The sequence below is a fragment of the Biomphalaria glabrata genome, chromosome 4 (assembly GCF_947242115.1).
Source record: "Biomphalaria glabrata chromosome 4, xgBioGlab47.1, whole genome shotgun sequence".
In the NCBI taxonomy this organism is placed as follows: Eukaryota; Metazoa; Mollusca; class Gastropoda; family Planorbidae; genus Biomphalaria; species Biomphalaria glabrata.
In genome coordinates, this window is record NC_074714.1 from 27,328,808 (window position 1) to 27,339,404 (window position 10,597).

The 10,597-nt window shown below is 33.8% G+C and overlaps 1 long non-coding RNA gene across 4 annotated transcripts; it reads right to left on the bottom strand.

The window, feature by feature from the left end:
• Window positions 1-4,929: 4,929 nt before the first annotated feature.
• Window positions 4,930-8,459, bottom strand: LOC129925663 (uncharacterized). 4 transcript variants are annotated; one of them, XR_008777360.1, is made up of 5 exons: window positions 8,187-8,441; window positions 6,796-6,938; window positions 6,266-6,365; window positions 5,754-5,867; window positions 4,930-5,104 (listed from the first exon to the last, which is right to left on the bottom strand). It is a non-coding gene; the product is annotated as an uncharacterized LOC129925663 (long non-coding RNA). The 4 variants fall into 4 exon arrangements; XR_008777359.1 differs by having other exon boundaries at window positions 4,931-5,104; window positions 6,839-6,938; window positions 8,373-8,459; XR_008777357.1 differs by having other exon boundaries at window positions 4,931-5,104; window positions 8,373-8,459.
• Between the last annotated feature and the right edge of the window lie 2,138 nt (window positions 8,460-10,597).

Sequence of the window (10,597 nt, forward strand, 5' to 3'; positions counted from 1 at the left end):
TCATGGTATATGCACTTATTATAATTATCACTTATCAATGACTACCTAGATCCTCCTCCTTTTAACTTTTTATACTTTTATATAGGTACCGGTACTTGAAGGGAAGAAAAGTATAATTTGTTTCTCTATATTTAATTGATTGGGAATTGTGGTGTTTTAGGCATTTATGCTGTATGGTAATTAGTAAATGACTCTTTTTGTGACAGCTCATACATCTATAAGCTGTATATTTGAATCTTGGTCTAATGAAACACTGCACTCATTTTCTGAATCAAAGACAATGCCTAAATATTGCAGTCTTATTATCTATATTAAAAGCGCAAAATAACTCACTGATTGATGTACCGGTACCAATCGATCTCAACTGCTGTACGGAATTAAATGAAATTTAGCAGACAGGTTACTTGCTAAGACTTGGATTGGAGGAATCCTGAACGACCCACTTTGTGAAAAACCTTTCTATTTTTTGCTATTTTCCTTAAAGGCTGCACTCGACATACTCAGTAAAAAGCATAAATGACACATATTTTCAAAGCATATTGTCTTTCTTTTTTTCCCCCCTAATTTTGCATATTTTTTATTTTTTCTTAGATCATGCTGTATTTTCAATTTCTCTGTATAAATGCAAGAGAAAAGAGTATCTTGCAACAATATGTTCAGATTCAGCGACATGTCTAAAGCAAACCAAGCTGTTGTGTCACAACAGATGGTGGAATTCTTTGAGACGGATATGAGATTATGATTTATCTTATCCCCATTTCTCTTTCTTGCAGTTGTCAAAGAAATACATTAAACAGGCTGCATTCGGGTTCCCATGGTGTAAACCAAACCGAGTTGGATTTTGGAGACGACACAGCATTATTTTGAAATACAATTAAATGTATACACAAGATGACGGAAAAAGACGCCCTCAAATAAAGTTGTGCATATTGGGTGTAGGTTACCCAGTACCCCCATCAACATTGGTCATACAGATCTTGAACAAATAGAAATGCCTATTTAGGCAGTGTTATCAAAAGTGATTTGAGTTGCATATCATGGGGTTGCATGTCGGATTGGAAAGCAGGAGCAGTCTTTCCAAAAGTAAGGCCTATCTGAACAAACAAAATCCACATACTCAGTGACGTCACGGGGGGGGGGGTTCGGCCCGCACTGGGTGACACCCACCATAGGGTCATGGGCGTAGCCAGGATTTTTTTTTTAACTTACCCCCCCCCCCCAGGCGAAAAAAAATATATTTATGTGTGTGTGTATATACTACGTTACCGAACACCGGAATGTTTTGTTTCCAAATCTTCAATTACTTTTCGGAATAACCAGTCAGGGCCGGCCTTAGATTGGAGGCCCTAGGCAAAGTGAATTTGGTAGCCCAAATAAAATAGAAAAATATAAATTAACAGCGAAAAAACTAAAATATGCGATTTATTACAATAACTTTGAGGATTATTTTTGCTATTTCTTATGTTACATAATAGAATATAAGTCCTGTACAAGGCCCCAGTGCAACAATCGTAGGCCCTAGGCAGCTGCATAGTTTGTCAATGCCTGAGGCCGGCCCTATGTCCAAAATATGACTATGTTTTACTCTGACTTTTAGTTTTGAATAGTTTATGCCAACTTTTAAAGTGCAAGGTCAGGTCTATCATTCTATCGGATCATTAACGTTGCTATTACAAATGAGCGAGCCCAATTTCTACAAATTTATTTTATGGGAAACAGCAACGAAGAAACTTCGCATAGAAAGGCTATGGTACCGAACACACAAATAGACATAATAGTTGACCTACAGCAGGTTTGTATTCCATGCTTTGCTCGATGATGTTTCACAGGACGTAACCTGTTCAGTTCTTGATTTGCATTTTCGGAAGCTGATAAACACGTGTATAATTTAAAACCTTTTCCATAGGGAGCTTTTAAGTAATCTCTAATAAAAAATGCTCAACTCAATGTTTCTCAGTTTAATAATTGTGCAGTTTAAATTTATGTAATAACTTTTGGTAAAATGCTAAAAACATTTTAAAATAGAATAAAAAAAACATTTTTTGGGTGTAACAAATCAATTCATTAGCTTATTAGAGTTTTATTGTTCAACATAAACAAAATAAACAAGAGTTGTGTTTTTTTTTTTTTTTAGACGGAGATTATTTTTCCCTGGGGGGGGGGGGGATGACACCCTGACCTGAGGTTACTGCACTTGGTGACACCGACCCTAGTGGCGCCACTGCTACACTACTCAATACAAACATTGTCCCAACGGTCACTTACACTTCAAGACGTGGAAGTTGAAAAGAGGCTGAGCAGTGATGACTGAAAAGAATCTTACGAATAACATACCGAGATAATGTTATCAGTAGAGAAATCTTTTCCCGCAAAGGTATTTTACAACAAAAAAAAAATAAATGTAATGTTCGCCACTCAACTGATCAAATAAGATGTTTCGAGAAGCGTCTTAAGCTTACTCAGAGTTGTCCGGGGCGAAGCCAAGCGTTTTTCTTCATTTCTGAGCTTCAGAAACTCTTTTCTCCTGGCGTCTACAACGTATTATTTTCCTCATAATGGAAGATGTCAGACAGAATTAAATTAAGAAGGTTTGGGACATTTTCATGCTGAACTGTCAGAGACATTTGAGTTAGTACATTTTTGTTTTTAAAAGTTGTATTTTGGAAAAGTAAATTTTTCCGACTTGGGTGTCACCCCATGCATGGGCGTAGCCGGTTTACCCCCCCCCCCCCCCCAGAAATGAAATCCCCCACGCAGTGGGGGGGAGGAGGGTCCGGAATTTAGTGACTGATTTTTTGCTTTCATTTTGTTTATTTTAGGTGAGATTTTAATACTAAACTATCACTTGCCCCATTACAGCAAGGGAGGTTTTGAGTTTCAAACCCCCCTACAAGGGTTTTTGAGTTTACAACCCCTACCAGGGGGGTTTAAGTTTAAAACCCCCCTACCAGGGGTTATTGCAGTTAAATTCCCCTCTTCTTTAAAACAAAAAAAAAAAAATGCAAACGACAACCCCCCAAATTTCACAAGCACAGTTAAGGAAGATTTTGATTTTTAACCCCCTTCCAAAATTTATGATAAATCCCCTCTTCAATATGAAAAAAGAAAATTACTCAATCAAAATTCTATGAGCGTAGCCAGAGGGGTTTTGAGTTTAAAACCCCCGCAAGCGGGGTTTGAAGCTAAAAAAATACATCTTCAATGTAAGAAAAAAAGCAAATTATAGGCCTACACTCAAAATGCTATGAGCGTTGCCAAAAGGGGTTTTGAGTTTAAAAACATCCCTTCAGAGGGGTTTGATGCTAAAAAATACCTCTTCAATATAAAAAAAAAGTAAATTAGACACTAAAATTATTTGAGCGTAGCCAATTGGTGGTGTGTAATTTGCTTTTTTTATATTGAAGAGGGGAGGTTATCGTAAATTTTGGAGGAGGTTTTAAAATCAAAATCTTCCTTAACTGTGCTCTAGGAATTTGGGGATTGTCGTTTGCATTTTTTTGTTTTGTTTCATAGAAGAGGGGCATTTAACTGCAAAAACCCCTGGTAGGGGTTTTGAAACTCAAACCCTCTTGGTAGGGGGTTTTAAACTATGCTGTGCTGGGGTAAGTGATGGTTCAGTATTAAAATCTCATCTAAAATAAACAGAATCAAAGCAAAAAATCAGTCACTAAATTCCGACACCCCTAGCGGGGGGGGGGGGGGGGAAATTGAACCCGCCCCCCCCCGGCTACGCACATGAATCAGGTTTTGTCATTTTCATTTGTGAAAGGTGAAACTATTTCTAGTTCATTTTGATTCCTTGATTGTGGAATTCGAAAGCAAATTATTAGACGTCAAAAAATCGGAACCAGTTTTCAATACCCTCAGCTCAACACGTAGTGCAGAAGCTGCATCAGCTCCAGAGGAAATACCTCAAAGCATGAAAGAGAAGTTCCAATCAGTTCTTTCGCGTTTTTTTTTTTAATTTGCTGCTAAACTTTCACATCATTTGGAACCACATTCATCTGTGAACAAGCTTTTTCTTTTGTTTGAAAATTATCTAGTGTTAGAACAGATCGAAGCTGATTGACTGTAATTGACAGCAGTCACAAGAAAAACAACTAGTTAGCTAGGCTGGTTACCCTAATCGTGCCAATATCGGCCCAGAATGGGTAAACCTACTTCCGGATTCATTGGGGATTTCCAGAATCGCGCCCTAATCAAGCCCCAATGGTTTAGTAACTGAGATTTTCATTGGGGTTTAATTAGGGATAACCCTTATTGTGCCAATATCGGTCCGATGCTGGCCTGAATGGTTTAGTAACTGAAATATTTATTAGGGTTCAATTAGGGATAACCCTTATTGTGCCATTATCGGTCCAATGCTGGCCCTAATGGTTTAGTAATTGAAATATTAATTAGGGTTCAATTAGGGATAACCCTTATTGTGCCATTATCGGTCCGATGCTGGCCCTAATGGTTTAGTAACTGAAATATTTATTAGGGCTCAATTAGGTATTATCATGCAAATACTGTCTCCGATGGTTCAGTCATTAAATTTTATTATGGCTTAATTAGGAATAATCTTTAATGTTTTTCAATACTGTAGAAGTTTAAAACAAATTCATTAGTGATTTTTTGTTTATAATGCCCTTTTTGTTCAAATGCAGCTCAATGGTTTAGTATGAGATTTTTAACCTTTTACATAGGTCTACTTTCACACTGATGATTTAGATCTAGCAATAGAATTATTTGACATAATTGTTTGGAAATTATAATAATTGAATCAGTGCATGATTTCTATATACATCTAGCTATAATGTCAACATATTTATAAAGTAATGGACAAGTTAAATTACATTTTTGGGTTTGAACACTATCAAACAATACAATTTTTGGTAACATACTCTATAAGACTTGCATGCTCTGATCATTTATTCTTAAATCAATCTTACACAATTAACTTTTTTTTTTTTTATTCATGGAATAATTAACCAACACAAAAGACAAATATAACAGCACAAACAAGATATCAAGACAGCATTTTCATTCAATTCTTAGCATTCTTTACAAGCTGACTTCAAGACTGGTGGCAATAATTCATATTTTGACTTCCATGCAGCAGCTGGAACAAACAAACAAATAAATATTATAGTCATGTAATAAAACTACCTTCAAGCTGTATTAATAATAAAAAGAATCTAACAATTAAACATCAGAAGACCTTACATTTATCTATGTGGACATACTATTTAACGGTTATATTTCCAGCCCTTGATGATAAACGGTGCTCAAAAATTAGGTTGCTTCTAAAGCCTATTAAGCAACACAAAAATTAATGGTATTTCAAAATTTGGAGTTCAATCTTCTCCTTAAATTAAATGTTATGAATTGGTGTCAGCAAATGTGGCACTGGTATTTGACTATGCTAAAAGTGCAATGGCAGACTAGATCGAGCTAGGCTTCAATTCATTCAATATTATATTTTGTCCAATTTATTTATATTAACTTTATCACAGGCTCTTACTAATACAACTATATTCTGTTGTAATTAGAGTTCTATGGTAATTTAAAAAAAAAGTTGGCTGAAAAGTTATTCTAGAATTAAAATAAACAATTATCACATAAACATAACAAAAAAAAAAAAAAAACACAACCAGCATATTTCAAAATTAGGATAGCATTTCTTTATTTACATTTAATCAATTCCATCCCATTAACAATTTACTTTCAGATTGCTGATCAGTAATCTAAAAGCGAAATTTAATTCTTACCTTCTTGAGCGGGCTTGCTTATGAAAAGATGATGAACAGCATCTGTACTGCATGCATAGGTTATTATTAACCTAAAAGATTAATGTCAACTTCCCCTAAAGAAAATGTGGCGATCTGTTAAAAAAAAAAAATAATAAAAATAAAAACATAAAAAATGTTTAAAGAATGCAAAAAAAAATAATATTACAATAGAGGCAAAACACAAAATGTTTAAGGTAAAGTATACAAGAAGGATTGTTGCTATATAATGACATTAGGTCAAAAACAATTCTATGTAGGCCCTATTTTCATTGTATAAATGTTCATTATAATTTTTTATGCAAATTAATAATGAACTTAAATCTCAGTGAAATGACAAAAAGCTGAAGATATTGATCTCGAACATTGTTTCACAAGATTAACATTTATTTTACATTTTTTTTATTTAATCAATTTGATCTCATTAAAATTTTCATTTGGTTTGGGGGATGCGGGGGGATCAGTAATCTTAAAGAAAAATTTATTCTTCGTACCTTTTTGAGCAGGCTTCCTCATGAAAAGATATTGAACAGCATCTGTAGTGCATACATAGACAATTCTTATTGTCAGCTGCCCTTAAAGAAAACTGACATTCTAAAAAAAAAAAATACAAACAAAATAAAATTACAATAAAGACAAATCCTGAAATGTTTATGGTATGGTGTATAAGAAAAACTGTTGCTATAGCCTAATGATGAGACTCTGTATTTTTTCTTTAACAGTATCCACACAATGAAATTTTAAAAAGCCTAAGCCTTAGCTAAGCCTATAGAATGAATCCTAAATCAAATTGTAGAAAAATGTATAATATAATAATTAGTATTAAGACCTCTAGATATTCTAGCTAGATCTAAATATAATCTAGATCTATGTCTAGTTTATAGATCTAGAATTTCTAGATCTGTATAGATCTATTTAATTCTATTACATAGAGTTCATAGAGCCTAGAGTCTTTAAAATTTAAAAAAAATAAAATCTAACATAGGCCTATATTGAGTATTGGTGAATAAAGATCTAACGCTACCTGGACCTGGTTATGGGGTATGCACGATGGACTGTTTGGTCACCTCGTTGGTCTCTGCATGGTCGTCTGGTTCATACCCTGCAACTGCCATCACTTCCCTAAGCTCCTTTGAGGTTTAGACTACCAAGTAGATATCTTCAACTCTGAAGGAACAATTAAAAAAAACAAAAAAACAATGTCAATATAGGGCTATAGTCTATAGCAGCTATAGGGTTAGCCGTTAGTCTATTATATAGATATACTATATAGATGTGTATATACATATTTTTCTAGACATATCTCAATATCTGATTTTAAAACCAATATAAACGTTTGATTTTATTTATTTGTGTAAATTTAAACATTCTAAACTCTAGACTAGATTGTCAAGATCTGGAGTGTAGGCCTAATGTTGTACATTAGTCTCTACAAAGTAAATATCTATATTATAAAAGATTTATAAGTCTATAGGTCTATGACTATAACTAGTTACTAGATCTAGAATTATTTAATCTAAATGACCTATCGGAGGCTATCGCTTATAGTGCCTATAGTATGAAAAAATTAAAGATTAGTCTGTATTAACAATATATTAAATATTATTCTATATCTACTAAATTTTCTAATAACAACTAACATCTATTCTAGATTTAGAATCTAGACTATTCTAGGCTATCTTTTATTAGATCTAGATCTAAGTTTACTAAGTCTTAGTATATCTTATAAGTCTAGGTCAATTTTTTCTAACCTCAAAATATTTGAATTAGAATAGAACTAAAATCTATATGAGTATGAGTACTATGAGTATAATAATTATTATATTAATATACCAAAGTGCCCAAAGTCCTAAGTCTAAGTATTAGTTTACAGTTACGTGACTTGACTAGATAGGCATATAGACTAGATCTAATATTCTGCCCTAAAAGTTAAAAGGTAGTAGATTTAGATTTAAGATCTAGTAAGTCCTTAAGCCTTAACTAAATCTAATTCTATGCTGCAGATGCATTTCATGGTAGATTCTAGATCTAGAATCTATTCTAAATAGTAAATCTAGTCATAACGCATGCATGTTAATCACTTAAGTTAAGTCGGCTAGATCTAGATTTAATAGGTCTCAAGTCTAGATATAATATATATATTAATAATATTATATCGTACTAGATCTAGTAGCCTATTACTACTATTAGATATTCATATTCTATGATATTATAATAAAACTAGTCTAGAGAGATCTATCTCTAGAATCTTAGCATTCTAGATTATCTAGATATATCTATAAATCTATTCTAAGTCTAGACCTAATCTACTATCTAGATTAGATCTGTTAGTAGTGTTAGAGTACTTAGAGATTCGTCATCTGATGATGATCTGTACTTGTGATAGGCTTAAGACTTTAACTTATAAGTTACGACCATTCCAATTGAATTTCCATGGCTGCTGCCATGAGTTGAATAACATATAACATGCATTGATATCAAGAAGTACAGCTCATATAATTATTTATAATAGATCTATTATATTAATGAAAGTCTAGATTGACTAGACCTAGACTAGAGTGACTATAGCTCTATAACTTGTAGTATAACTAATAACTTAACAGATTTAGATCTAGATCTAGCTAGCTCTAATTTGATCCACGTGTGTACGTTCTAGAGTGAAGATCGAATAATCCAGTTTGTGCCGAATATCGCGAGCTTAAAAGAAATAAATGCTTCTTTTTCATTGGTCGAAAAAAATGTTAAAATGTATAAAACTTTTTTTAAAATCTAAATCTAAAAAAAACAACAACAAAAAAACAAATATGTTCTCCTTTAACTTTAGATTCTATGTGTGATTAAATATTACTAGATATAGATATATTTTATTAGTGTGCACATTAAAAAATCAGACACACACACACATACACTATTTGATTACGAAAAGTCTGCATTGGGCCCATACGGGTAAAACTTCACTATTCCAGTTAGGGATTTCCCCAATAGAACCCTAATTAGTTTTTTTTTTTAAATCTTAATATTACTTACAAAAAGGATTCAAAGCAACATTTAGCTTTAAGACGATTAATACTACATTTTAAAACATCATAATATTGTTTTTTATGTTATAATAAAGATTTCATCATGTTGGTTCTGGCGTGATTGGGGAAATCCCACACCGGCACGAAAGCGGAAAGACGTTAACGGCCCAATAACTAAAATCCCACACCGATCCGTTAACGTTTTTATAGGGGCGATTGTAAGTAGGTCAATCTACCCAATGAAACCTTATTACCCCACACCGCGCCAGAATGGTTTCGATGGGGCTTTGTTTATAGGGTGTACTGCACTCATCCTTAATCTTCGAAACCGAAGACATTGGGTTAAGGTTATAAATAGGCCTATTATTTTAATATTTCAGTTTACAAACAATAACAATAGATAAGACAAAAAGAAAAACAGATTAAATCAGTAACTAGGATGGCTGCCTGGACGTGCGGTTTGCGCGCTGGACTGTCGTTCGGATTTATCGACGGTCGAGGGTTCAAACCCTGCCCGCTCCCATCCCCCGTCGTCCTGCGGGAGCCTAGGCCTAGGTGTGGACTAGGAAGTAAACTATCTTCATCTCTGAAGGAACATCCGAAACATGTAAAACATTGTACAACTAAATTATTATTAATGTCTTTTTAAGCTTATAATAGGGGTTTCGCTGAATAGGTTTTCAGTTAAAAAGGTCATTTTGAGCGAAGACCCCATAATATTTTTTTTCAACGGAATGAATATAGATTTTAGACTTTTATCTAGTTTAGTCTTACTAATCTTAGTCTTAGGCCATTCAAATAGAATAGATCTAGATATATAGGAAAGGCCCATCAGCGAAATGGCATATAAAGCGAACACCTCCCCGTAATTTTTATCCATTCTTATTTATTTAAAAAGTAACTGCAGCACTAATAAAATGGTATTACAAAGACTCCATTTTTCTACATTTTGCACCTATTCACTTTCGTTTTCCCTCATAAAAAAAAGCATAGCTGAAGGACAAAGTTGACATGCATGGAAATTTCATTCTCAAAACGTTTCCGGATAAACGAGAATAGGTCCGAACTTAAGGCGATTTTAAAGCACCAATGGACATCGGCCGAAAAAAAATCGCCTATTATGCTTCTAAATAGATGAGGAAATAGTTAGCTAGAATAGCCAAGGCTATTCATTCCGTTGAAAAAAAAATATTATGGGGTGTTCGCTCAAAATGACCTTTTAACTGAAAACCTATTCAGCGAAACCCCTATTATAAGCTTAAAAAGCCATTAATAATAATTTAGTTACTGATTTAATCTGTTTTTCTTTTTGTCTTATCTATCATTATTGTTTGTAAACTGAAATATTAAAATAATAGGCCTATTTTTAACCTTAACCCAAATGTCTTCGATTTCGAAGATTAAGGATGAGTGCAGTAGCCTACATGTTTCACATGTCTACGCCCAGTTGCGACCAGCATATTTTCCCGCATTTTCTTTCCGTCTAAAATGTTTGACTCGCAGCTCTCTCTCCAACAGTCATATGCTGGCAGTTACTTTCCTCTATGCCAGTGAGGGTGAAACGACCATCATTTGATCTTAACAGCGCTTAATTAGGCCTATACGATTTATACGGGGGGGGGGGACCTCTGTTTTGCCGTCCTCCTTTTTTTATTTAACTGACTGGTTAACCTCTTGTTACTAATTAATGATATTAATATGTGTATAGATGTTTAAATGAAGATCAGAATTCCTTTCACAGGGTTCCCCCACCATTCTGAGATTAGGAATTCAGAAGATTTCCAAGAGTTTTCCAGGAGAAAATAT